Source organism: Pelobates fuscus, chromosome 5, assembly GCF_036172605.1.
Source record: "Pelobates fuscus isolate aPelFus1 chromosome 5, aPelFus1.pri, whole genome shotgun sequence".
Taxonomy (NCBI): Eukaryota; Metazoa; Chordata; class Amphibia; order Anura; family Pelobatidae; genus Pelobates; species Pelobates fuscus.
The window spans coordinates 166,104,466-166,132,326 of NC_086321.1; the positions used below are offsets into that span (position 1 = coordinate 166,104,466).

The window sequence follows — 27,861 nt, forward strand, 5'->3', positions numbered from 1 at the left end:
TTAGAAAATAGGTTTATTTGCATTAAATGCTCTGGTTCCTATTATTATTCATAATGCGCCACCAAATTATGCAGCGTTGTACAACAGGTGAGTTAAGAAATAAGTAGTTGCAACAAGACATGTTAGACATTAGACCTGTGACAAAGCCACCTTAGCTTTTCCTAGTGTGGGCTGTGAAATACAATTTATTATCAAACTTGATATTATTGATTTTATGGGTACTGGCAGGATGAAACACTGAATTGACTTTCAAACAGGTGTTAGAGATATTATACATGCAGCTGAGCACTAACCTTGGGTGATCTGGAGTGGATTTCCCTGTCTTCTTTCTGCTCTTGCTCTGCTCCCTCACATGCTATTTAGTGATGCCTGGGCTAGAGTGATGTCATATCCCACCTTCCAACTTCACAGCAGGGCGCGTTATTGAGAAGAGCAAGAAATCAGAAAGATGACTGCTAAATCGCCACCTCCTTCGGGGGTCCTGAAGGTAGTCAGTGCTGCACATGCTGACATATAGCCAGGTGCCAGGTTGTAGCGATGGCGACCTAGCACCTAGAATTTCTTGAGCCCTGCTCTATTATGTATTTTATTGTAGTCTGGTAAACGGTTAAACCTGTTTTTATTACTTGAAAGAATATACCTGGCAAATGTACAGCATTAATTGAACTCTATTGCAGCATTTATAAATCCTTCCCTTTTTACCTGGGGAATACCCCAGTCAGAAGTTTTGTATTGAGAATACATAGTGATTGCAGCCTTCCAAAGCTGCAAAGGAAGTGTTTCTGCCCCCAATTATAAAAGTGTGACAGGGTACAGACACATAAAGCACTTTAGCAAGCAATACATTGAAGGAAATAGTATATGGTTTATGGCCCTCGGGTTTGACAAAAATGGAACAATACTGATACACTCTGTGTACAATATCTATGTAATAATGACTATGATTTTTAGTGTAGTCATTTAATGAAAACACTCCAGGCTTAACAAAAGAAATGCCTGATCTCATTTAGTGCTTATTTAGCTTATGTGCTTCTGCTTTCTAAATGCATTTTTTTGTATTTACCAGTGACTTGTGTGCTAGTCATTTGCATAGTTCCCTAATTTTGTTAAATCTGAAATATTTTTTTTCAGTGTTGAATCTGGCATGTACTGGTGTAATTTGTAAGTGTATAGATTTGTGCATCTTTCAGGCATCCTGTGGGCTTTTTTCAAGAAACACACTTTAGAGGGCCGGAGGCTTCCTTACCGAGGGACTCGAGGTTTCCAATAGTATTGCAAAAAAGGTAGCGGTTGCCATACTGTTTGCACACACAATCCCATTTCTTTGCATGGCTGCACAAGCGTATCCACTGGAATCCTATATTTTCCTCAAAGGCATGATTGCCTACCATACTTGTATATTTGCGTGCATTTAAGCCCATAATACAAAACTGCATTATTTACGAACAAAAGCTTTGGCAGCCTTGGAGAGGTTCCGAGAGGGCTTACTGGTCGTGGCGGATGTTCTCAATATGGCCCTAGGCTGGACACCTAACAAAGACATCGCTCACTTCCATCTCATTGACTACGAACCACATTATCATCATCACTGTTGTCCTTTGGCATTTTTATCGTGACATGGTGAGAGAAGGAGAGATCTGTGCCATATCTCTAAAATAAGACGTGACGTGCCGCATGACTTAACGCCTGAATTTAATTGACGAATTTCATAACTTGTAAAGTTCTGTACAATCTAATCTCAAACGGTACACTTGATGAGACTCCATGACAATCTTGCAGGGTCACTGAGTTCTTGACCCAACATGTGACCAGAGGCCGTAGAGAAATTAGATGCCCCGCTGTTGCTCGAGGAGCTACAAGGCACCTTGAAGGTCTTGAAACTAAACAGTGCCGGGACCGGACAGTCTCCATATAAAATATTATAAAGCATTCCTAGATATCCTCTTACCAACGTTGATGTCTGGCCTGAATTCCTTGTTGGAAGGAGTTTGGTTTGCTGGTGACACACTAATGGCAACCATTGCTGTGATATCCAAGGAAGCAAAAGATCCCAGTTACTGGCCAATCTTCCTTGAAATTGCACTAAACTAGGCAAGGGTGCCCCTTTCCACCCTTCTGTTTGCCCTCACTTTGGAGTTGTTTCTGGAGGTAGTCAGACGGGTTGGGGGTATTTCAGGATTCACCATTGGTCGAGAGAAGCACAAGCTGGTCGAATACGCAGAAGATATGCTGTTCTTTATTTAGAGCCCCACTGTGTCCCCTTAACAACCTTTATCTACCTTTGCATAGTACAGAGAGTTCTCTAACTTACAATCCATTTCCTCATGGAAAGATCCCCCACCCGAAGGCCAGCTAGTTGCCATCAGCCATGTGTCATGACATATAGTTGCGCTAAGGCGCCCACAGCTATGCACAGTAAACAAGTTGGAGGTCTTAACTATCAGGATGTCAGCCACTATGGTAACTCATTTGGAATCTCAATTTGTCTTAGCTTGAAGCAATGCACTCCTTAAATACCTGTGCATCTGGCTCACCAGAAGCCTGGACCAGCTAAATAGTGATAATTATACCCCGTTTCTTCTAACACTGCAGGCCGATGTCACGAGGTGGATGGGCCTCTGTGTTTCTTGGTTTGGCAGAATTAACGCTGTCAAAATAAACCTTTTACACAGACTCCTGTACCCTTTCCAAACCATTCCTGTTAGATGGCGTACGGTGGATGTTCCAACCCTTCAGCAATAAATAGCGAAAGTAAAGGTAATGTATGACATGGAACCCTCACAGCTTCCCTGTGCACACCCTCGGACCACTGTGCATAGCTGTGGGCACCTTAGCACAACTATATGTCATGACACATGGCTGATGGTAACTAGCTGGCCTCTGGGTGGGGGATCTTTCCTTGAGGAAATGAATAGGAGATAGGTGGCAACACCAGCGGGTGCAACCTGTAGCATGCGAAGATCACCCGCAATACGTATACATCAACTGGGTCGGGGGAAGGGAATGGCATTGACCATCTTGCCAGGAGCAGGATCTGACCCTGTTTGGGAGCCAGGAGACCGGGGGAAGGGGAAACTTTTTTTTCTTCCTTCACCCTCCTTTTTTTTTTTTCTCTCTTCTTCTTTTCTTTCTCACCCCTTTCTTATTCCGCCTTCTCTAGAACAGAGTATAAAGTTTAAATTGGAATGTTGCAACTATCATTAATATAGTTGCCACTACTATGTGATACTTTGAAATACGTAATCACATCTAACCCACCATCTAGGAACAAAACCACAAACGGTTGTATATGCAAAGAATAAATGACTAAAGAATAGAGCTCAGAGATGCCCATACCTGGTGTACTTCTAAAATAAAAAAACGTGAGAATACCCTGACACACACGAACCCGGAGTTCTCCCTATTGTGCCTTCAAGGGCACGTATGTACTAAATATTGCATAAAGTAAACTGACTAAATGTACCTAATAACAATTGCACTGTCGCTTAAAAGAAATGTATCCATATTAAGCAGACAAAAACCATTATCAGCTATTCCCAAACGCCACTGACTGGTCAGAAGATCCAAATATTAGATATTTTAATCTTGAACTTGTATAATTTAGAGTTTGGGAATTAACAGGGATCCTCCCGATGCACACGTTTGGCCAAATAAGGCTCATCTGAGTCTTATTCCTTTTTTAGGTCTGTTATAGGCTATTAGCATATATTTGTTAAAAAATGTAAGTGTTAAAAGGTCTTTGTAAATGTTGACACCTTGTTAACAAATTGTTAGCTGAACGTGTTTTAATGTTAGTGCTGTTTTTCTGTACAAGGACATCAGAACTTGAACCACAAGTAACATCCTGCCAGTGAATTTCCTTTCTTTTGCACTATTAGAATAACAGTAACTTTAATAAGGTGGCAGAATGACTCAGTCTTTCAATTTTTATATAAGATAAATGATATTTATTGTGCATTTTGCAATTGAGTAAAAATGAGACTTCCAAATATATTCCTAATAGAAAAGGTCCCAAAGAATGTCAATCACTAAGTAAACTAGTGAAATGCAATAGATTTCATTGACTTTCTTGGCAATCCGCATAGTAGCATCACTAGTAATAGTACTGCTCCATGTCACACCTCGTTTTGAAGATGGAGACTGTCAGAACAAGTATCTATAAAGGAAGAAGTTGTTGTATTTGGTGGGCATGTATATTTGTTAAGGCTTCAGGGCGGCAGAAGATGTTGTAGCATATGTAAAGATAGTGTGCAGCACCTGATGGAGAGAGCAAGATGGATCTAGAGGGACATGTGTAAGGAAGGCTACAGGCTTAGAAAAACAAATGGAGAAGTTGGTTTATAATGCATCCAGATAGCTTCTGAACTCTGAAAATTGTATTAAATATGTAAATATGACTCTTCAAAGTGAACCTCTTGTGACAGAATCACTTTAAGTGCAAAAAATGCCTTAATGCACTGCATATATAATTGGCAATGGTGATGACAAACTTTAAAGGGTTTCTCTAGCCCTTTTTTGTGTTTGAAAGACTAATACCCTATTGGCATTATTCTATCAGTGCCCCATACAAAAACACCCAGTGTGCCTTTAAAATAAGTTTTACTCGCCTTAATGCATTGCTGGTCGAAGCTTGTAGCATCCCATCTGACGTCACTGGAATCGCTCTGTGATCCAACCCAAAGGCTTCTCATAAAGAAGCCGTTAATAAGAAGATTAATTACCTCAGAGTGCATGCGAGTGCTCTGAGCCGGCAGAGGGAGGGGAAAGGAAAGAAAGGGAGGGGGGCTTAAACGACGGGGATTTAAAAAAATAATAATTGCAAATGGGGTTTGGAGGAGTGAGGCCTTCCATCTGTTTTGGAAAGAGGATGGGGTACTCTGCCTGTAAGGGAGAAGCTGTTAAGTCTATCACAAGCATGTAGTGTGTGCTGATGACAGATGTAATTTATGCACACAATTGACATTCGGCTGCCTGTAACTATGCTCTGCGTGCAACTTGCACCCAGCACACAATTAAAAATATCTCTGGATGTGCAGTGTTTCAAGCTGAAATATTGCACATCCAGGCTCCTTCAAAAAGCAGAAGTGGTCATGGCGGTTGGACACATTTCAAGGACAAACGCACAGGGGCATTTCACCCAGGCAACTTGAGATGAAGTGGTATGCGTGCCTATAGTGTCCCTTTTAAAATGGAGATCTGTCATAGTAAAGGTGAAATTCCATTAAATTTGATGTTCCTTAATGTTCGTTTAGATGCAAGTGTAATTTAATATCGTGTTTTGCTTAGATTTACAAGAAGGTCAATGTTTTTAATGCATTTCTCAATGAACTAAACTGTTTTTAAATTGTACAAGAAAAAAAATTACAGTTTATGTTTTGTTTTTCATAAATGTTGACATAATTAGCAGCGTAGTGAATGAATCATACATTGCGCACACGCAACAGCAGCATGTTCGGAGTATGTTTCCATTGTGTTACTTCCTCTGTTTTATTGTGGTTAAAAGCACATGATGAAAGTTGTCTAGTATGTTCTTGTTCATTTTCAGCAGCCATTAACATTAGAGAAGAGAAGAAAAAATATATATTCATATATATATATACACTGCGTGCAGAATTATTAGGCAAATGAGAATTTTGACCACATCATCCTCTTTATGCATGTTTCTTACTCCAAGCTGTATAGGCTCGAAAGCCTACTACCAATTAAGCATATTAGGTGATGTGCATCTCTGTAATGAGAAGGGGTGTGGTCTAATGACATCAACACCCTATATCAGGTGTGCATAATTATTAGGCAATCTCCTTTCCTTTGGCAAAATGGGTCAAAAGAAGGACTTGACAGGCTCAGAAAAGTTAAAAATAGTGAGATATATTGCAGAGGGATGCAGCACTCTTAAAATTGCAAAGCTTCTGAAGCGTGATCATCGAACAATCAAGCGTTTCATTCAAAATAGTCAACAGGGTCGCAAGAAGCGTGTGGAGAAACCAAGGCGCAAAATAACTGCCCATGAACTGAGAAAAGTCAAGCGTGCAGCTGCCAAGATGCCACTTGCCACCAGTTTGGCCATATTTCAGAGCTGCAACATCACTGGAGTGCCCGAAAGCACAAGGTGTGCAATACACAGAGACATTGCCAAGGTAAGAAAGGCTGAAAGATGACCACCACTGAACAAGACACACAAGCTGAAACGTCAAGACTGGGCCAAGAAATATCTCAAGACTGATTTTTCTAAGGTTTTATGGACTGATGAAATGAGAGTGAGTCTTAATCGGCCCGATGGATGGATTGGTAAACGGCAGAGAGCTCCAGTCCGACTCAGACGCCAGCAAGGTGGAGGTGGAGTACTGGTTTGGGCTGGTATCATCAAAGATGAGCTTGTGGGGCCTTTTCGGGTTGAGGATGGAGTCAAGCTCAACTCCCAGTTTCTGGAAGACACCTTCTTCAAGCAGTGGTACAGGAAGAAGTCTGCATCCTTCAAGAAAAACATGATTTTCATGCAGGACAATGCTCCATCACACGCGTCCAAGTACTCCACAGCGTGGCTGGCAAGAAAGGGTATAAAAGAAGAAAATTTAATGACATGGCCTCCTTGTTCACCTGATCTGAACCCCATTGAGAACCTGTGGTCCATCATCAAATGTGAGATTTACAAGGAGGGAAAACAGTACACCTCTCTGAACAGTGTCTGGGAGGCTGTGGTTGCTGCTGCACGCAATGTTGATGGTGAACAGATCAAAACACTGACAGAATCCATGGATGGCAGGCTTTTGAGTGTCCTTGCAAAGAAAGGTGGCTATATTGGTCACTGATTTGTTTTTGTTATGTTTTTGAATGTCAGAAATGTATATTTGTGAATGTTGAGATGTTATATTGGTTTCACTGGTAAAAATAAATAATTGAAATGGGTATATATTTGTTTTTTTGTTAAGTTGCCTAATAATTATGCACAGTAATAGTCACCTGCACACACAGATATCCCCCTAAAATAGCTATAACTAAAAACAAACTAAAAACTACTTCCAAAAATATTCAGCTTTGATATTAATGAGTTTTTTGGGTTCATTGAGAACATGGTTGTTGTTCAATAATAAAATTAATCCTCAAAAATACAACTTGCCTAATAATTCTGCACTCCCTGTATATATATATATATATATATATATATATATATATATATATATATATATATATATATATATATATATATATATATATATATATATATATATAAATAAAACATATAACAGACAAAGCACAGGTACATCATATTATAAGCATTCCGCTGAGTGCTTTCAGTATTTTTTTTTCTTTTTTTAAACAACAAAAAACACTCTAAAGCCCATACAACTACTTGTTACCAATCTTTTTTCTTCCTCCGCTAATGAACTCCCACATTTGATACAATATAGTTTACTTACCCTTTTATTTTGTGTTAGTTAAATTAAAAAGGCACTAGTCATTTTTCCTACAATTATATGTATTAGTTTGTGTAATTAGTACAACTAAGTATTTCTGCAGCACATCACATTTCACATCAAACTTCTTGTTTTGTTTCCCCTTCTCATGAGGTCTGCATGGCTGTTTTTAAGCCTACACGTTTTCGGAGTTTGGTTTAATGTGTGCTTTCATGACTTTAACTTCTAATATATTATTTAGAAATTAATATGTACCTTATCATAAGTATGGTTTAATTGCTTTACATGAAGTTGGCTAAGCTCATCTCCAACAATACGTGCACCAGCATAATCCTGTGTTACCAAGGCTGGATGTCCCACAAGCTTGATGAACTATGTCCTTAAAGTGGCACTGGAGGTTTGGCATGTGTGGTCTGCTCCTCTGCATACTCCATCTCAGTTCTGGAGCTCAGTGAATGAGTCAAAATGCCTCTACTGGGTTACTGTTGCAGCATTCTTAATTCTTTTAATTAGCATTAGGCCAGAAGGAGAGTTTACTTTGATCTGCACCCATCAGAGATGCAGACCACATGCTCCTCCAGCTCCACAATTGATGCTTTCATGTCGTATACATGCTACACATTACTTAGTTTTATTGCTGCGGAGCTATATGATAGCTCAGTGAATGAGTCAAAATGCCTCTACTGGGTTACTGTTGCAGCATTCTTAATTCTTTTAATTAGCATTAGGCCAGAAGGAGAGTTTACTTTGACCTGCACCCATCAGAGGTGCAGACCACATGCTCCTCCAGCTCCACAATTGATGCTTTCATGTCGTATACATGCTACACATTACTTAGTTTTATTGCTGCGGAGCTATATGATAGTCTTTACATTATGCACATAATTATCCTGAATCCCTTGCTGTTCATAACTGACTAGCAAATACTGTATTTTGGTTAAACCATCCCAAGTAATCTAACATAGGGTTTTAATGTTCCTACTTATTTGAGTGATTACATCTATGTATTGATATTGCAACCACTGTTTGTTTTTTGTTTTTTTTGTTTTGTGTTTTCTTGGTTTAACCATGGCAGCTATATTTGTCATGTGCATGACAAATTTTGAGATTTTTTTTATGAAAACACCTGTATCTCTGCTCTGGATGGTCCTAGCTGACTGATCTTTAGAGCACATTCTTGTTTCTTAGATTTCAAAATTATTGATGTGGTTATAGTGTCTGTAGTAACCTGGAACCATCATTCCATTCAGCATTAAGTTGATTGTTTTAATGTTAAATGAAGGTCCCCTACATCCATCTGTGCTGCTTGGGCTAATGATAAAGCCTGGGCAGGAAAGGATGGCCAAGAGTGTCATTTGTCCACTTTCAGGTAATCACAGTGACTGTTATGACCAGTGGGCACCATTCATTATCTATTGTAAAAATGTTGTCAGTAAATGTGGTGTGAATTCATTGTTTCATTACAAATTAAGGTTAACTAATATGATGCGTGTAGTGATACCCAGTAGATATGGCATGATTGATCAGAGCCTATGACAGGGCTTGATAAATGCCAGGTCGCCATGGCAACTACAATTTTGTCCTGGCGCCTGGGATTGGTCATCCAGTTCTCTCCTCCTCCTGTCTCAATCCCGGTGCAGCTCTCTTAATTTTTAACCATATTTTATAAAAAAAATTAAAGTAAATTATATGACATGATACAAATAATGGTTTGTAAAGAAAGCCCTTCTTGTCCTGAAAAAAAACCAATATATAATTTCTATGGGAACAGTAAATTAGAGAGAGGAAAATTACAGGTAAACACAAACACCACAAAAGTGTTAAAACAGCCCTGGCCCTTAACGTACAACATCTCCAAAACAGTCCGGTCCTTAAACTTAGTTAAACTTAGTTTTGAGAGGATTTTAGATGTACTTTTGGTATTTTGTATGTGCAAAAATATATCCTGTTCGGTCTCAAATTAATTGTCTGGATTCACATGAATGATCTGACCTGGTTACAAAGAGAAAGACCTATACCTAAATATATTGCATTCTGTATCAATATATTGCTTTCCCACCCCTTCCCTTTTCAGGAGATCCGGGTAATGCATTTTGAGCGCCAAATCAAATATGTAGAAGATTTCCATCTTCATTAACAAAAGCTTGAAACAGAAGGACTGGTACCTTGCTAGTAAAGTGAGTATTTCTGTTAATTTTCCGTTTTATTTTATCTGTATTTGTAAATTTGTTTAACTTATTTTTTTTGTATGCACTGTAATTATGTAACTTTTTTTTTAGTGCAAAACTAATCAACTTTTCATTGGAAATACAGCTTGAAGAAAAAGGCTTAGGTCAATACACCAATTGCGTATAGCAGTGCTTTCCAAACTATGTGTAGCGCCTCTTAACTATGTCGCCTTGAGTGGGCCAGTAACCCTGTAGTTGTAATGGTGTCGAAGGCCAGCTAGTTGCCATGTGTCATGACATATAGTTGCGATAAGGCGCCCACAGCTATGCACAGTAAACAAGTTGGAGGTCTTACCTATAAGGATGTCAGCCACTATGGTAACTCATTTGGAATCTCAATTTGTCTTAACTTGAAGCAATGCACTCCTTAAATACATGTACATCTGGCTCACCAGAAGCCTGGACCAACTATATAGTGATAATTATACCCAATAGTGGCGCCTGATGCACCCACACTGACTGCATCTGTTCTAATTTCATCAGGCATCCTGCTGGCACAGGGTCCATTACCTCTGCCCCATGCCCTGTACATGGGGAGATGAGGTGAAGGGATCAAGGAAGGAAGTGGGGCTGGGAGGCAGACTAGTCTTCGTATTATTTTATTATTTACATAGCGCCATCAGATTCCGTAGCGCTGTACAATGGGTGGATCTGCCTCAGTAGGCCCTTCTCTTGGTGCACTTTGAATGTCTGCTGCAGTCTCCATTCTGACACAATCCTGTCCATGCCAAATTTTTTTTTTTTTTTTTCTCTTTCTCTAAGCAGCTTGCAGTGAGTGCCAATGAATGTATGCATGCCAGTGAGATATTGTGAGTGTCGTTAAGCTTGTGTGTAATGAGCTTGTGTCAATAACAGTAAACTTGTAAAAGAAAAAATGTGCTGGCACTCACTGTGTTGAAGTTTAGGCAGGATTTAAAGGAACACTGTAGTCACCCAGACCACTTTAGCTCATTGAAGTGGTCTGGGTGCAAATAACCATCACCCTTAGCCCTAGAGTGGTAATTATTGCAGTTTTTATAAACTGCTATAATTACCTGCTTGTGTTAACTCCTCCTCTAGTGGCTGTCTAGTGTTTTGGTCACCTAAACGACGTTGGACGTCCTCACGCTATGCATTAGGAAGTCCAGCTTCACTGGAATCCCCATAGGAAAGCATTGAATAAATCTTAAAGGGACACTCCAGGCACCCAGACCACTTCTGCCCATTGGAGTGGTCTGGGTGCCAACTCCCACTACCCTTAACCCTGCAACTGTAATTATTGCAGTTTTTATAAACTGCAATAATTACCTTGCAGGGTTAAGTCCTCCTCTGGTGGCTGTCTATCAGAACACGTTCTTAGAACTCGAAAAGTGTGTCATACGACGCTGGACGACCTCACACTATGTGACGACCTCCAACATCGCCAAAATTCCCATATGAAAGCATTGAATAATGCTTTCCTATCGGGAGGTCTAATGCGCGTGCGCAGCCATTGCCGCGATGGTGCATTAGGTATCCCGCGCCGAGGTGGGCTATGACAATGGGGAAAGCTATGGTGCCAGTAAAATAAGTTTGATTTCCTGGAAGGGAAAGGGGCACTGCAGTGCCAGGAAAACTCCCTTTAATGCGAGCATGGCCATCGGTGGGGAGGAGAGTGGACAGAGCTGAGCCAGCGCCGAGGGACATCGGCACTGGACCCAATTAAGTGACACTGGGGTGGGCCATGACAAAGGGGGAAGCTATGTTGCCAGTAAAATAAGTTTGATTTCATGGCACTATAGTTTCCCTTTAATGGAACATCAAGTGCACAGCAACGTTTCGACCTGCACCCAAATCTTTGTCAAGCCTGACATTGACCTGAGTGCAAGTCAAAATGCTGCTGTGCACTTGATGTTCTATTATATCCTGCTTACACTTCAACACTGAGTGCCTGAGCATTTTTTTTCTTTTACATAATAGGCATGTGGATTGTGCTGATCCTAGCTCAGTTTAGAACCCTGTTGTTTTTTGGTTGAAGGCAGTCCCTATCTTTTTTTCCATAGTATAGATAATCTTGTCTGTAGGTCAGTGTGAGCTTCGGTTTGTGTCGGAGAACTTGAGTATGAGCTCACTTGTGTGTGTTTTGTGCCAGTGAGATTGCAGTGCCCCTGCTCTCCCCTCCGGCCCATACTGACTGTAAGTGAGAAAGAGAGAGAGTCTGCCTGTGACTGTGGTGTGTGTGACTGTTTGCCTGTGACTGTCTGCAGTAACTGTGTCTGTATGATTGTGTGTGTGACTCTGTGCCTTGGACTGTGTGCATCTGACTGTGGGACTGTGTGCATGTGACAATGCAAAAATACACACCAGCATTCACACATAGGCCTACATGTATTTTTATTTTTTAATCTGAATTAAATAACCATCACAAACCTCAAACCCTGTAAAAAACGTAAGTAGCTCAATGTGAGCATAATCCTTTGATTATTCTGTTTATTATTTCGTTATTACAATTTGTGTCCATATCTCTGATAAGGGGTTAGTAGTAGTTTAAACTCAGGTTTGCTAGTAAAACTGATTTACCATGTTGTGAAAGGATGCATGTCGGAAAAGTCTGTCACAACATGGGAAGTTTGGAAAGCACTGGCGTAGTGTGTCAAGGTGCTTTAATCACAGAGAAATTCACTTTAAAATGATAGTGCGCTGCTACCTTACGCCATCCAGATTAGCACAAGCCTTTATACTTTGTTCATTGTAACTATTTTTGTTCATAATAAATGTTCCTTAATTAGATTCTGCATGTATCTGGCATAAGAATTGTGTTACCGAAGAGACTTATAGAAAAGTACTGTGAATTTTATAGGCATTTCTGCTGAACTGTGTTTTGGTAGTTTTTAGTTTGTTTGGGATAAACGTAGGTGTCCTGTTTATAAATCGCCTTGGTGGTGGCAGCTTTTGTAGGTGTGGATGGTGTTTTGATTAATTGGATTTATTTTTTCATTATTTTTGGCCTAATGCAAATCATGTGCCTGCCTGTGAGTGGGATTCATGACAAACTTGACCGTTGCTTAAATGAATTGGTATGACTAGAATTAAGCATACAATCTCTGCCTTAGCTGTACTGTTTGTTTTGGGTGGCCAATGACCATTATTTAGTGTTAAAATGCTCAGAAATTAGCTAAAACCTAATGGAAGGACAATGCCAGTGAGCTCCAGGCACTATAACCAATTCAACAAGATTATAATGCCTACTGTCTCTTATTAAAAATGTAATGATTAATATCAAGTTCTACTTTAAGGGTCAGTCTATAATAGAAAAAAGTTTATTTTTTTTTAAATTTATTTATTTTAAGTACATAGATAAGTATGGTGTGCATGCAGGACCTTTCTTGTTTGAAAGTTTTTTTTTTTTTTTTTTTTTTTTTTTTTTATAATCGCTCTCTTTTGGGTTAAATATCTCGGAACCTGTCATTTTCACTGGTAAATCCTTCACCTTCATTAAGTTCAGTTGCTTCCTGGCTTTTGGAATGTGTGAACTGCAACTGGATTGTGTTAGAGATGATCACTTATGATGCAGAAGCTGCGGCTTATATTTCTTTTGTTGAAATAATAAAGGAGTGAAGTGTGACCTGTTGGTTCCCCCAGTGATAACTATAGACTTCATCCTGAATTATTTTTTTTCTGAAAAGTCTTCAAGGACAAAACATTTAGACTGAGTAAGGTTTGCCTTTTGTCTTTAACCCCTTCAGGACGGAGTCAATAGTGCACGTTCTGATCAAAACAAAACGTAAACAAAAACTGGAATTTGCGCTATATGTCTGTTCAGCTGTAGTTCCCCTCTTTCAAATTATATGCACCCACACTTATTATATATCATTTTGTTCAGGAGAAACAGGGCTTTAATCTATCATTAACTATTCATATATGGAACATCATTTATTATGAATAAAAGTAAAAAAAATGTGAGAAAATAAGATTTTTTTAAAAATTTGCATTTCCGTCTGACATTTTAACTGTGAATGTCATAATACTGTTAGGTTTTACTGCAAAAAAAATGCACATATTTGTAATAAGCGATGTCTCACGAGTACAACAGTACCCCCCATTAACAGGTTTTATGTTGTTTTGGAAAGTTACAGGGTCAAATATAGAACATTACATTTTCAAATTGAAATTTGCCAGATTGGTAATGTTACCTTTGAGACGGTTTGGTAGCCCAGGAATGAGAATTACCCCCATAATGGCATACCATTTCAAAAAGTAGACAAGCCAAGGTATTGAAAGTGGGGTATGTTTAGTCTTTTTTAGTAGCCACTTAGTCACAAACACTGGCCAAAGTTAGCGTTCATATTTGTTTTTGTGTGAAAAAAGCAAAAAACGAATATTTGGCCAGTGTTTGTGACTAAGTGGCTACTAAGAAAGACTGGACATACCCCACTTGCAATACCTCGGGTTGTCTACTTTTGCAAATGGTATGCCATCATGGGGGTAATTCTCATTCCTGGGCTACCATACGCTCTCAAAGGCAACATAACCAATCTGGCAAATTTCAATGTGAAAAAAATGAAATGCAAGCCTTATATTTGACTCTCTAACTTTCCAAAACACCATAAAACCTGTACATGGGGGGTACTGTTATTCTCAGGAGACTTCACTAAACACAAATATTAGTGTTTTAAAACAGTAAAACATATTACAACAATAATATAGACCATAAAAGTGCAGTTCGCTTGTAAAAAATGCAAAAAACGTCAATTTTACTTAAAATATCATCGTTGTAATACAATTTACCAGTTTGAAACACGAATATTTGAGTTCAGCGAAGTCTCCCGAGTAAAACAGTACCCCCTATGTACAGGTTTTATGGTGTCTTGAAGAGTTACAGGGTCAAATATAGTGCTTGCGAATTAAATTCTCTGCACTTTCTCCCTGTGTTGTCAGGCATGTCAATCAAATTTTAATTAATCAAATCACATAATTACGTTAAAAGATTATTTAAATATACATGTAGAATTTTAATATATATGCTTTTATAGGTATTTAAATTCTACGTGTATACTAATGTAATCTTTTATGTAATTATTGTATTTATCTATATATATATATTTGCGGTTATTTGTATTTTATATATATATAGATATATATAGAATGTCATTCTAAGTGTATTTTGTTACCGATATATATATATATATTAATAACAAAATACAGTTAGAATGAAATTACATATGCATATATAATTTATATTAAATTTTGTTTCAATATTTTATTTATTTATTTTATTATTTTATTTATTATTTTAATTATACGTATTTATATATAATATATATATGTACATCTATTATATATATAATATATATACATATTATATATATGTAACGTCATTCTAAGTGTATTTTAATATTAATATATATACTTATATTAATATTAAAATACACTCTGTATGACGTTACATATATATAATATGTATATATATTATATATATATATATAATATATATACATATTATATATATATAAAAATATATTTAATTTATTTTTACACTTGTGTTTTATTTATTTTTTATACTTCCCACCAGCAGGGGGACTGTCTGATATTTCAAACAGTCCCCCTGCTGGCAGATCCACAGCCAGCTATAGGGGGCCATGTGATCGCTCTTTGAGAGCGATCACATGGCCCCCGGGGGCCTCATTTGCCGTGGGAGGGCTGCCTGGGCTGTGAGGCAGTCCTCCCGAAGCGGATCGCGGCGGAGGTAAGTAAATCTTACCTCCTGGGGCTGCAAGCCGTTATGGCGTGCTATGCCGTCATAACGGCTTTAAAGCCCACTTAACCCGTGACGGCATAGCACGCCGTAACGGCGTTAAGGGGTTAAGGGGCCGATAATGAGCCATGGCATATCATTTTTGTGTTTTTTTTTGTTTGTTTGTTTTTTTTAAAGCATTTTGGCCAGCAAATTCATCACTAGGGAGAATGACATTGATCATATTTGTTTTGTTAGTCATAACCCACTGTTTAATGGTGATCTAAGAAAATGTGTCATTTTTCACCAGTCTTCTAGCATCTGCAGTAAGGCCTCAATAACTGGCTCTGGTCACAGTTGCTGAGCATACAGTCATAATTGCTTGCACAGAGTCAGACTAAAAGTTTCAGCAAGTTCTTGTAATCTACTTTTAGCTTTGCTGACTCAACCATCATGCTTGATGTTCTGATTTTGTGTGCAGACACAGACTTTGTGTGTTCCAGATGGTTCTGCCAGCACACATCATTTTGGCCATGGTCCAAAAAATGTTGATCTCCCAATCATTACCTCTGTATACATATTATACTGTATAAAACGCAGCAGGCAAAGTGTAACACTATCTAAATCAAATAGAACATATTAACGGACCTTAGAGTGGCCGGGCTTAACGTGGCTGAGATAGAATAGCTGGCAAATAGACAAAAATCAAGGAAACCAGAGGACAGGAGAATGTGAGGCAATAGCAGAGTCAAGATAGCAAGTCAGAGTAGACATAAAATACGCAGAGTCAGAATCCAATAAAAACACTGAGTATACAGAATAGGGACCAGTAAGGAACTACAACAGGGCACTGACAAAAGCATAAAGCGCTCTAAGCTTTAAAACATAAGGGGCTGTGGAAATAAGACATATCCCATCATCAGATTAATGATGTCTACGCATGTGCGTCGCGTCAAAAGAAGACACCGAACACTTGAAAAGGAAGAGTGTTTGTCAGTCACCTCCCCAGAAGGGGATCTGGAAAAGCGGTAAGTAATCGTGACATTCTGGAGGCTGATTTTTAAACTGCAAGTTCAGTTAATTCAAGGTTTTTAAATACACACTCCGGTTATCATAACAACTTATTAGGAATGACATTGTTTGGTGCCAGGAGATCCCTGCCAAAGGCATACCTTTAGGAGTAAGCTGTACATTAACTTTTTAATCCCAAAGTCCAGTATCCTGTATTCTGTCCCCCTCTACGCTCACTGCTCAAAGTGTTGGAAGTGGAAGCCTTGGCCAGAGGCTGAGCCAATATCACAGCGATCACAATGATTTTCACAGTGAGAAGACGCCAGCGTCCATAGGAAAGCATTGATAATGCTTTCCTAGGAGACTGGCTGAATGCGCGCCGAGGGAGCGCCGAGGGAGCCCGGCGCTGGAAAAAAGGTAAGGGATTAACCCCTTCCTCCCCCTTCAGCGCCACGGGAGTGGGACCCTGCCAGGAAAACAAGTATGTTTTCCTGGCACTATAGTGGTCCTTTAAGGGAGATTCTGATAAATGTATCCTACCTGTTATAAATAAATGGCAGCAAGAACTGAATATTAAAGGGACACTATAGTCACCCAGACCACTTCAGCTCAATGAAGTGGTCTGGGTGCAATGTCCCTCTGGTTTTAACCCTTCAGAGAAACTGTTTACATTTGAGGTTAATCAAGGTTCTCGGGACTGTCTTCCGGACAGCCGCTAGAGGCGCCTCTGCAACGCTGGATGCAAATTTTGCATCTTTCGCGCAGAGCGTCCATAGGAAAGCATTGAGAAATGCTTTTCTATGGACACTTTGAATGCGCGCGCGGCACTTGCCGCGCATGCGCATTTGGCTCCACTGACGTCGGAGTGGGAGGAGAGGTCGCCAGCGCTGGATTAAGGTAAGCTGCGGAAGGGGTTTTAACCCCCTTCAGCTCCACGGGAGGGGGACCCTGAGGGTGGGGGCTCCCTCAGGGCACCAAAGTGTCAGAAAAACCTCTTTGTTTTCCTGACACTATAGTGATCCTTTAACATCAGTTGTGAAGAATGGAAAAAATTGTTGAATTTGGTTAATAAAAATATTAATTGTCTGAATCTATCAGATATACACTTTAAACTTTTAAATAGATGGTATTTGGTTCCTAGTAGGTTGTCCAGGATCTTTCCTGATGCTTCACATACATGTTGGAGATGCTTTACACATCTGGTGGGATTGTCAACCTATCCATCTTTTAGGGAAAATGATTCACACAAAAATTCAAATGTTACTTTCAAACAATTTTAAATTCGACTCTAGACTTTTGTTATTACAATTAAATATTCAAAAAAATGTTGGTCCAGCCACCAAAATGTTGATTGCAAGAAGCTGGAAGATGACTACAGCTTCATGCTGGCATCAAGTTAAAATTCAAATAATTTACCAAATCAAGATGGAAATGGGTATTACTAGACAATCATATGATGTACCGGTATTTAAAAACTGGTTAAAAAAGGTTGAGAAATTATAAGTCTGAGAAACCCTCCAACGATTTTAGGTGGTAAGCTCCATATATAAGTACAAATGTGACTGGTTAAACTCCCCTCCCCCACCTCCGCAGGGAATTTAGGTATATTTATTTGTATGTCATTTTTTATTTTTTATTTTTTTTTGTTTGTCTTTGTAATTGATTGTTTGTTTTATGTTGTTGAAACTGTGATGATCAAAATTGTTAAAAAAAAAAAAAAAAAGTTAGTGGATAAACTAATGCAGATATAAATTCTCTGCTTGTTATCAAATGTATGTATAACTAAAAAGTAATACAAAAATATATATTGGGGAAAAAATAAATGCAAAAAATAACCAATTCAATAAATATGTTTTGGAAATTAGTCTATGTAAATAAAATACATAGTTCTTGTGCTAAATTACATCGTAGTTGTGTAAACGGTTATTAGTAAGTCGCATAAAATTTCTCAGAACAGCCCTTGGCCACAACCCACTAACATCCCTAAAATGAAAGTGTCTCTCTTTATCCAGTTGAGATATGTAAAAGCTATGTACTTTGAGTTACAATTTAGAACAAGTGATGCAGACAGCCAATAGGTGCTGACTAAGGGGATTACTCTTGAAATTGGCACTTCTATAAAAGTAGCCTGCATGGACATGCAGTGGATATCTAATGCATTTCAAGGAGGGGAAATACTTTAGGAGCCTGGAATGCCTGTCCCAAGGGATTCATGCCTCATTGAAGAGAGGTTTTTGATGACTTTAGAAATATATTCTTACCCATGGAGATGACTGTTCAGCTAAAACCACTCTAAAAGCAAATCATGAAGAACTCTGAAGGAACTGTTCATGGCTTTATGCAGAAGTACCTTTTTAGAGAACACTTAAAGGGACACTATAGTCACTAAAACAACTGTAGATTAATGAAGCCGTTTTGGTGCGTAGGTCATGCACTTACAGTCTCACTGCTCAATTCTCTGCCATTTAGTAGTTAAAGGGACACTATTCTCACCAGAACTACAGCTTAATGTAGTTCTGGTTTGTGTAGTATGTTCCTGTAGGCTTTTTAATGTAAACACTATTATTCTATTCAAAGAAAAGGCAGTGTTTACGTTGCTGCCTTGGAATACCTCTAGTGGCAGTCAATCAGACTGCCACTAGAGGTGCTTAATGGGTCTGCAGCACTGACGTTCAGCGTCTCCAAGCTCTACATGGAGGCGCTACAAGTACCTTCTAGAGATGCATTGATTCAGTGCATTTCTACGAAGAGATGCTGATTGACGCTGCACTGTTTTGCTGTGAATGCACAATAGCTTCCCAATGCTTTTCTGTGGGTAAACATTGAATTGTCCGAGATCGTCCATTTTGATGACCTAAGCCAAGGAGGTGGGGTGTGGGCCAGCCACGACCAAACCCACGTGGTGTTGGAAAAAGGTGAGTTTTACAACTTTTACTTTCCTGACAGGAGGGTCATGACCCAAATAGTGATATTGGAACTATACTGTCAGGAATACATGTTTGTGATTTACCTGCTAACTAGCAGAGAATTGAGCAGAGAGACTACAGGAGCATGACATATGCAGCAAAATTGCTTCATTAAGCTAAAGTTGTTTTGGTGAATAGAGTGTCCTTTTAAAGGGTCTCCCTCACCAGATATTTTTTTTTAATCTAATTTGGTTTTCTATAGCTCCTTGTGTCTGAATCCCTTTATTACTGAACAGTCTAGGTTTCATAAAATGCATGAGGAGAGTAGGGACTTATGTATCAATGTCCACTTGACAATGGATCTTAAGCAAGGATCTATTTCAGTTGCAAATCAAATCTATTCTCACAATCCATTAGACAAACTAATCCAACAGAAGGGCAAACATACATTTTGGGCAGAGGATACGAAAATAGCCTACCCAGATACTGATATCTGGAAGAAGGAGGAAAAGATAAAGGCAAGGGGCAAGAAGGGGAATATAATCATCAAAATATAAGGGGCATACAGAAAAAGAAAACTGAAAAATGGCAGGGTCGCTTTGAATCTGGTTTCATAAAGTTTTTCTTACTACTGTGATCTATTTTTCAGTTAGGGTCTATACATTTAATAAATTCTCCCTCCTCCTACCAGTAATAGGATATTCTTAGTTGAATTATATTCACATACTGCATCTATGCCGGACTTCTCCCTAGAGGTAACTAAAGTGTATTATCCACAGACAAGTTTTACTTTTTTTTTCCTTCTTTAATCCACTTGCACAGTTGTATGGCTATTAAACATAAAGCTCTTGAGAAACATGCATTATGCCACTCTCTTGCTTCTTGGAGCAGTTTGTCCTCCCTACTTGAGATTGTGTGGCTTTTGAGTTGAGCTGTTGTGGCTCCAAAAAGTTTTCAGTTCATATTAACCTTCCATACAGTTGACCGTAGGGGCTCTAGTAGAGAAGAAATATGATGAACTGACTTGAGGAATTTTTTAAAAGCATTGTAGGTGTTGGTATGGGTATTTATTGCCAGTACTGTGATTAAGGACTGTATGCAACATTTTCCATACCTGGTATCAATGTGTGTTGCTGAAATAACAGATTTAAAAAATGCTGACAAATTGTGATGTAGCATATCAGACGGTCGTGGCACTCTATCTCTCATCCCGTGGCTTACTTACATTTAACGAGTTCACAAGTAAAATGTAAAGATAATTTTTATACATTTATTAATATGAATGTCATGCACTCTTTAATGAAAACCACAGCTGGGGTTTTGCAACAAGTTGTTTGTCATACTTCCTTCTCTTAAACACTATATAAAAATGTTTTATAGACAGTGAAAACGGTCACTACTGCGCTAGAGGAAGGGAATTTTTTATACATAAAGGACTGTTGCTGCTAAACAGATAGGAAAATGCTTCCTCTTTCCTCTAAACAGTTAAAATAGTTTAACAAAGCTGTCATTGCTGAATGGGTGTAGCTTCAGAATATATTTTATTTTTTAGTCTCTGACCTGCCTGATGCAGTGTAGTAAGTGTCTGATACGATACTACTGCCTCTCCTATCAAACAGGCGCCTTGCCGAGAGGGGTATAAGGCAATACTGGAACTCCAGAGATTCAAAGAAGTCACTGCTTGAGAATGTTTTTCAAATTTGGGTGAAATTGCCATTACCACTGCTGACATATGACTTCCAAAATACTGAGTGACCGACTCAGCCACGGTGACCTAGGCCGTCGGAAACAGTGTGACACAGAACGTCCAACTGTAGTAGTTATGGTGCATAAAGTGCCTCTCATTTGTTGCTGTTCTTCCCACAGTGATGAATATTTATTTCCCTAAATATAGAATTGAAGTATGTTTATATAAAAGGGCTTGCGAGTTTCTGCAGAACTTAGGAAATTGCCAAAAGATCTATACAATATATTTTTAATATATAAATGATGCACAATTAACCATTATATGACACAAATTGAAGCCATTCTCTAAGACTAAACTAGTCAATCACTCACATAAACACACAAATACATATATAGACACACATCCTTGACATTGATTTAATTCTCTCTAAACTCATTCAGTAGTGGATGTTATAGACGAGGATACTGAGATTCCATTGCTCTCTACCATGGCAAACTGACCTCCAGGTGAAAGGGACATGACATCACATCCTCCCAATTTTGCTTCAGGTTGCTTTTTGAGAGAACAAGGGTATGTCGTAAGTTGAAACACTGCTTCAAGGGAGCTGTTTAAACATGCAGACTGATCTTGGAAGACCTCTTATCTCCCCTGACTGGCAGGAAGACTCATTCTAAGGTTTCTGTTTTGAATGGGTTGAGGGAAAACAGGAACACTTACTTATTATATAATTTAGAATTATTGCTTTAAATGCTAAAATCATGTCCATCATTATAAAAATCACAAAATGTCCACTATTCTTATTTTCTCTGAGTCTTGATATAAGGGACTGAACTGATAATGTATATATTCCTGTATAGCAACAATACTTTAATAACTTTCATACTCAAATGGCTTCTACTAGTGAGAAGTAAAAATGCTGATTAAAGGAACACTCCACGAAAAAAGATATATCCCCAAAGAAAATATTCATGTGTTTGTTTTGCATGTTTTCTGTTAAGGATATAATAATTATTGGCTTGAAATAACTGCATATACAGGGCCTGGCCAAAAAAAAGTATTTAACTAAGCAAATAGCTAAGAGCCTATATTGGATAGTTACTGCATGAGCGATTATATTTCAGCTGGCAACAAGTTATTTAACCCCAACTGATGCAATGAGTAGCTTCTCATTCCTTAACCCCTTAAGGACACATGACATGTCTGACACGTCATGATTCCCTTTTATTCCAGAAGTTTGGTCCTTAAGGGGTTAAACACCCATGGCGAAAGACACATCCTGTGGTTGTGGAAAAGGTGTCAGTCTGTTTGAGACGGGTCAAATCATAGCCATGCATCAAGCAGAGAAAACATCTAAGGAGATTGCAGAAACTACTAAAATTGGGTTATTAACTGTCCAACGCATTATTAAAAACTGGGAGAATAGTGGGGATTTACCCTGTTACAGAGTGATGGGCGCATCAGAGTAAGAAGAGAGGCCGATGAAGTGATGCACCCATCATGCCTAGTGCCTACTGTACAAGCCAGTGGGGGCGTTGGTATGATCTGGGGTTGATGCAGTTGGTCAGGTCTAGGTTCAGCAACATTATGTGCCCAAAGAATGAGGTCAGCTGACAACCTGAATATACTGAATGACCCGGTTATTCCATCAATGGATTTTTCTCTTCCCTGATGGCATGTGCATATTCCAAGATGACAATGCCAGGATTCATCGGGCTCAAATTGTGAAAGAGTTGTTCAGGGAGCATGAGTCTTCATTTTCACATGGATTGGCTACCACAGAGTCCAGACCTTAACCCCATTGAGAATCTTTGGGATTTGCTGGAGAAGGCTTTGCGCAGTGGTCCAACTCTCCCATCATCAGTACAAGATCTTGGTGAAAAATTAATGCAAAGCCGGGCAGAAATAAATCTTGTGACATTGCAGAAGCTTATCGAAGCAATGCCACAGCGAATGCATGCTATAATCAAAGCTAAAGGCGGTACAAGTGTGTGACTTTTTTTTTTGGCCAGGCAGTGTATAATATCTGCACCTACTGCTAAAGGTCCCCTTCTTTTCCAGCACAGATTTGCTGTGACAGTCTAATAACAAATACAGTTAATTCAGAAGTCTTGGCAATGCTCTGGGTAATTGCCTGCGTCTTGAGTATAGCTCCATGGAAGTAACAGGACTGGCTGTCTGACCCATTGGGTTCTAACAAGGTTAATTTACAAAAGTACCGATCTCTATTAAAGAATGAAAAAAGAGGATACACCCGTAACACAAAAAGCCCTTATAGCAAGAAGTGCTTACATATTTGGAGTTTTCCTTTAAACTGTAGTAGTCAGCCAGTATGTCCTAAATTGTATCTATTGTGCTTAGATCAGTTCTGTTTAGATGTATGTCAAATAACTGCAATGCAGAAGCATTGGCAACTTTTTTTTTTTTTTAACATTACCAATCGTTTAAATAGAATATATAATTAAAGGATTACTTCAGGCACCATGACCACTTCAGTGAGTTTAAATGGTCATGGTGCCTGGAATATGCGCAGTGTTCCACTTTAGAATGCTGCACGTGCGGCAGTGTTCCACTTTAGAATGCTGCACGTGCGGCAGTGTTCCACTTTAGAATGCTGCACGTGCGGCAGTGTTACACTTTAGAATGCTGCACGTGCGGCAGTGTTCCACTTTAGAATGCTGCACGTGCGGCAGTGTTCCACTTTAAAATATTGCACGTGCGGCAGTGTTACACTTTAGAATGCTGCACGTGCGGCAGTGTTACACTTTAGAATGCTGCACGTGCGGCAGTGTTCCACTTTAAAATATTGCACGTGCGGCAGTGTTACACTTTAGAATGCTGCACGTGCGGCAGTGTTACACTTTAGAATGCTGCATGTGCGGCAGTGTTACACTTTAGAATGCTGCACGTGAGGCAGTGTTACACTTTAGAAGGCTGCACTTGCGGCAGTGTTACACTTTAGAAGGCTGCACTTGCGGCAGTGTTACACTTTAGAAGGCTGCACTTGCGGCAGTGTTACACTTTAGAAGGCTGCACTTGCGGCAGTGTTACACTTTAGATGGCTGCACTTGCGGCAGTGTTACACTTTAGAAGGCTGCACTTGCGGCAGTGTTACACTTTAGAAGGCTGCACTTGCGGCAGTGTTACACTTTAGAAGGCTGCACTTGCGGCAGTGTTACACTTTAGAAGGCTGCACTTGCGGCAGTGTTACACTTTAGAAGGCTGCACTTGCGGCAGTGTTACACTTTAGAAGGCTGCACTTGCGGCAGTGTTACACTTTAGAAGGCTGCACTTGCGGCAGTGTTACACTTTAGAAGGCTGCACTTGCGGCAGTGTTACACTTTAGAATGCTGCACGTGCGGCAGTGTTACACTTTAGAATGCTGCACCTGCGGCAGTGTTACACTTTAGAATGCTGCACATGCGGCAGTGTTACACTTTAGAATGCTGCATGTGCGGCAGGATCTGGCTCTCATGATGTATAGCCTTATACGCACTTTTTCAGAGTCTGTGGGTATTCCGCCTAATCCTTGACTTGACTAGTACATAGTGGAGTGGTTGCCGTCCATAATCTCAGCTGATTTAAGGAGTATCTCAAACTACACAGTGTGCCTAGTGCACATTGTGGAGGGGAAAGGCGGCTGATCTACCAGCTGAACGCAACCTGAGCCGACACACTGGTGCCCTGTGCCATTTTGTCACTAAAGATGGGTTCACACAGCCACTTACCTAGGCTGAGAGCCCAAAACCTGGGATGATTCTTCGTCAGCGATGGGTGTGTCTGATGGGATTCTTCTTGTCCTCTGATCTTAGCTTAACTGCCGACCATATCCATGTGTGCCATATTCTGACTCAAGAAGTGACCAGAGACTGGTGAAACAGACTGTTTTGGACTGGCCTCTACTTGTTATAGAGCCATTTTATTTACCTGAAGCTGTACCTGAGGTTGCAGTGTGTTGAAGGCTCATCATCTATTGCTGGTAGCCAGCATTTGTTTATACTTGTTCTGTTAAACATATGCTTAGTGTCTATCCCAGGGTGTATTCAGGACTGGAGGTTTACTGCATTAGCCCTTTTTTCTGCAAGGGTTTCTGTTGTCACTTCAAAGTGCTTGTGATAGGGAATCCTGGGCATTATTGAGAGTAGACTTGCATTACCATATTGTACTGATGCTTGTTCCAGCAGTGCAATAGGTTGCCATTCTTTACTTGTGCAAACAACAATAAAGCCATATGTCAGTGTAGAGAGAGCTCTAAAATGCTTTTTAATAATTTCTAATATTTCAACTAAAATGAGGTTTAATATTTTGCAAAACCCCTGCCTTGTGTGTGACTTTATAGAAATGCTAACGAAAGGAACGTATAAAATAATTTTAGTATATTGTGAAAGATTTAGGAAGCCTTAAAAATGTATACTAAAATAAAACCCTCTCTAACAGGGTAATTCACTAAAGTCTGCGTCCATTCGGACTGCAAAATCGAAATATATAAATATCCACAAAATTCAAAAAACCCTGAATTTGGTTCAGATTTCAGCCAAACTAGAGCTGAAATACATATTGAATGTGCAAATCTGTGCCCGGATATAAAACATTTTTTGAAAGCAATCTAAACTATGTGGCCCACTGGCAGCAAGTAGTATCCAGTGGGCAATGTTAAAAACCCTTTGCATTGCGAGGGGTTAAATATCTGGCATCTACCATGGTTAAAAAAAAACATTTGGGCAGCCATCACTGCCCAGTTGTAAAATAATGGGGGCAGGAGGAGCGACACATAGTCGGTCATTTTTACTGGATTTTGTTCATTTGGACAATATCTGGTGTTTAGCGAATAACCCCATAAAACTAAAACATACCATTATTAAAACTAGCAAAATATAACTTAATTAAAATGTACATTGTATGTAATTATTTGTGTTTTCTTACAAATAAAGAGTTACTCCAACCAGCATGACCACTTCTGTGGTAGGGAGTATGTATGTGCAGTGTTTTAGCTTGAAACACTGCACATATTGAGTAATCTGCACTTATGTGCAGGGGGTTAATATTTTATTCATAGTAAATTATGTTTCATACCTAAATATTTGATGTTAAATGAAAGCCCCGTTTTCCCTGAATAAAATGATATATAATAAGTGTGGGTGCACATAACATGAAAGAGATGAATTACGCCTGAACAGACATATAGCGCAAATTCAAGGTTTTGTTTACGTTTTGTTTTAATCACAACGTGTACATTTGGCTCAGTCCCAATAGAGCACTATACATTGAAAACAAACACATTTTAAAAAATAAAAGTGTTGGAGTAAAGCTAGTTCTATAGTGTTGTTCAATGTCATTAATATTTGTTTTTAGTAATAACAGAACTATAATTATCTCAGACTGCACATTTGTAGATATACCTTTATTAACCCCTTAAGGATGGGGGACGTTCTATGCCGTCCTTGGGGACCCGGCTCTTAACGCCGGGGGACAACATAGAACGTCCCCGGCGTCCTATGTACTTACCCTGTCGCCGGCAATCCCATGCCGGCGATCGCGGTGCGGGGACTCAACTGGGAGCCCAGGTAGTCCCCCTGCTTCCTCTTTGGCCCCTCTGTGCCATGTGATCGCGAGGTCCTCGCAATCACATGAACGGCATAGCCGTCCAAGGCATTGCCAGCAGTGGGAGTGCCCGTAATGACAGGTACTCCCCCTGCTGTCTGTAAAAAAAAAATATATATATATGATCTAAGTGTGTGTGTGTGTATATATATATATATATATATATATATATACACATACACATAAATATACATACACTGTCTGTGTATTATAATATTTATATATATATATATATAAATTTATATATATATATATTCATATCAAAGTACATGTGCAATGATATTTATTAAATATATAATTCTCATTATATATATATATATATATATATATATATAATAAATATGTAAAAAAAAAACTAAAGTAATTAGAAATATGTGTGTAATTATGTTCTAACTGTATTTTAAAATGAATATATATTGGTATTAAAATACATGTAGAACGAAATAATATATACAGTGGGACCTCGGTTTACGAATTTAATGCGTTCTCCAGGACGTTTCTTATTGCGAAACATTTGTAAACCGAAATGCGGTTTCCCATAGGAATGCATTGGAAACCAATTAATCCGTTCTGGAGGTCAGAAAAAAAAGTCAGAATGAGCTGGCATGGAAACCAACCCACAATGCAGAACACACAATAAAAGGCATGCAAACGACGAAGCTCAGTTCACTACCTTTCCACAGCTTGAGAAATGCACCAAGAAGTCCCAAAACAACTGCAAACAATTTCCAGAATGGCTCCAAAACTCGATGCAAAAGTCGCCCCAACACCTCCACACTCGGCGCCACGTGCTACCCACAGACTCCAGCATGCAGGGGGCGGTGCTATAAACCTCCCAAGTGCAATGCATCCTGGGGAAACTTGCTTTGTATTGCAAGAAAAAATTGTAAACTGAGGCATTATTTTCAATGGATTTTCATTTGTAAACCGAAAATTATGTTAACCGAGGCGTTTGCAAACCGAGGTCCCACTGTATATCTATATACATAAGTATATACGTATATATCACTATATATATATATATATATATATATACCTATATATAAATAAAAATAATTGAAAAAAATTCTATACATAATTCTACGTATATATTTTATGTAAAAAATTTACATAATTAGGTCATTTTATTAATTACAATTAGCGTGATCTGCCTGACAACGTAGGCCAAAAGACCAGGGAATTTAATTTGCTAGCACTATATTTAACCCTGTAACTTTCCAAAACACCATAAAACCTGTACATGGGAGTTACTGTTTTACTCGGAAGACTTCGCTGAATACAAATATTAGTGTTTCAAAACAGTAAAATTACAACGATGATATCG

General features: G+C 39.0%; 1 protein-coding gene across 3 annotated transcripts in view; it reads left to right on the forward strand.

Annotated features, from left to right (window-relative positions):
- TPST2 (tyrosylprotein sulfotransferase 2) overlaps positions 1-27,861 on the forward strand; it is an 86,047-nt gene that overhangs the window by 7,023 nt on the left and 51,163 nt on the right. The window contains exon 1 of one of the 3 annotated variants that reach the window (XM_063454629.1): positions 9,551-9,592. The exons of the other annotated variants lie outside the window; for them this stretch is intronic. The gene's annotated coding sequence lies outside the window, so the exon portion shown is untranslated. Of the gene's footprint in view, positions 1-9,550; positions 9,593-27,861 lie in introns of those variants that run through there. 3 annotated transcript variants of the gene reach the window in all.